At 39.0% G+C, this 1,824-nt stretch overlaps 1 protein-coding gene across 4 annotated transcripts in view; it reads left to right on the forward strand.

Annotated features, from left to right (window-relative positions):
• arhgef10la (Rho guanine nucleotide exchange factor (GEF) 10-like a) overlaps positions 1-1,824 on the forward strand; it is a 190,549-nt gene that overhangs the window by 5,176 nt on the left and 183,549 nt on the right. The window lies entirely within an intron of this gene.

The raw sequence follows: 1,824 nt of genomic DNA on the forward strand, positions 1-1,824 counted from the left end.
GGGGGGGGGGGGATAACATGCAGCAAAGGGCCGCAGGTCGGAGTCAAACCCGCACCTGCTGCGTTGAGGAGTTAACCTCCATATATGGGCGCCCGCTCTACCAACTGAGCCATCCGGGCGCCCACCATGCACGTTTTCATGTGGCAAATAAAATGAATTGATGGATGTAAGGAGCATTTTTTCCTAGGATTTCTAACTGATGGACATCTGAGAGAATATATATATATATATATATATATGTATCATTTCTTATTGCGGCATGTGGCGTTAAGTGTTTCAGGGGGCCAAAATGAGCGGGGTCAAACTACGTGAACTAACTTTTTAATCACATCAGAGTGCACCTGTCCCTTTCCCCTCACTCCCTCAGCGCCACCCTAACCTTATTTATTATTTAATACTTAACCATTTAATGTCATTACAGTGCACTATTTAATACTTAATCATTTCATCTCATGACTGTGCAATATTTAATCCGCAGGACTTTTGATACACCAAAAACTCTATATTATTTGCATAATGTGTATACAAACCCTTTATCTTTCTTACTATTTTTATATAGTTGCTTTCAGGAACTGTGCACCACGTTCCCCCCTCTCTTTTTTTCTTCTTCTTCTGCAATACTTCTATCTTATATTTTTTTTCCTATTTTGTGCTTCCACTCTATTTATTCTGTTCTATTCTATTCTATTCTAACCGTTCGAAACCTCTGCATTAGGGGACGTGTAGGATCCGTTGCTTTTGGAACGCGACCCACACTAGGAACTAAAAAGTCAAGACATCTCAGCTTCTGTTTCAGGGTTTTTCACAATTCCCTTTTTCAGTCTGTCTTGTTACTCGCTACACTTTATGGAAATATAATTCTATATTGGCAGAGTACCCCTTTAATGTGTATCAGAGAGAAACAACTGTTGGAGATACAATAGATGACGTTGGTCTATTCTATTGGAATAGTGAGGTGACTAAAAAGACATCAATCAAGAACCAAGACACATTTGAGTAACTAATGACTTCCATTCATTTTTACTGGCTGTCAGGAGGGGACCGCAGCACTTATTAAACTATTATTCTCCCCCACTTATAATGGAATTGCACAATGGTGTCGTAGAAACTCCACGTAGGTGGGAAGGGAAGAGACTGAGTGAGATTGGGTTTTGAAATCCAGAAACGCTGACACAGGAAGGTAACCGATGTACACGGCGTTAAGCAACAACCCAGCCGTCGCTTTGTGTTACACGATCCATTGGTTATCTTTCACTTGTCATACACTGAAAATTATTGAAAATTATTCCAAAAAAATTCACTTCAGTGTTTGTACATTACAGCACACATGGGTCCAGTATGCTATTGTGCTTTGAGCACAAATGCCAGATACTCCCACTGTGTCCTTGACTAATGGGACACCATCAGCACATCACTGCTGTTGTGGAATGACATTACTGCAGAGGGCACATGAAGGTCAGACTGAATGAATAACATGTCCCTAAATGTCTTTACAGGGGCGAACTGAAGGCAAACCTAGGGGGGAGTATCTCAAATATGCATAGATAACCTTCTAATCATGTGTTTCCATTAGAGCTTGACCGATAAAGGGTTTTTAAGGCCGATACTGATACAGATATTTGGTTATTTAAAAGTCCAATATGCTGAGATATCGGGAAATATATATTTTACAGCACATTTGTATACTTTTTTTAAACCAGAAACGCATTACAAAACATAAAGAGATTTCCCTAACATTAGTTATTTGTATTTATTTATGAGTTCTCACTAAAATAATATGATAATAATTTCTTTTATTGTCCCAACAGAACAGAGGAACATCAA

The sequence above is a fragment of the Etheostoma spectabile genome, chromosome 4, assembly GCF_008692095.1.
Source record: "Etheostoma spectabile isolate EspeVRDwgs_2016 chromosome 4, UIUC_Espe_1.0, whole genome shotgun sequence".
NCBI classification, from domain to species: domain Eukaryota; kingdom Metazoa; phylum Chordata; class Actinopteri; order Perciformes; family Percidae; genus Etheostoma; species Etheostoma spectabile.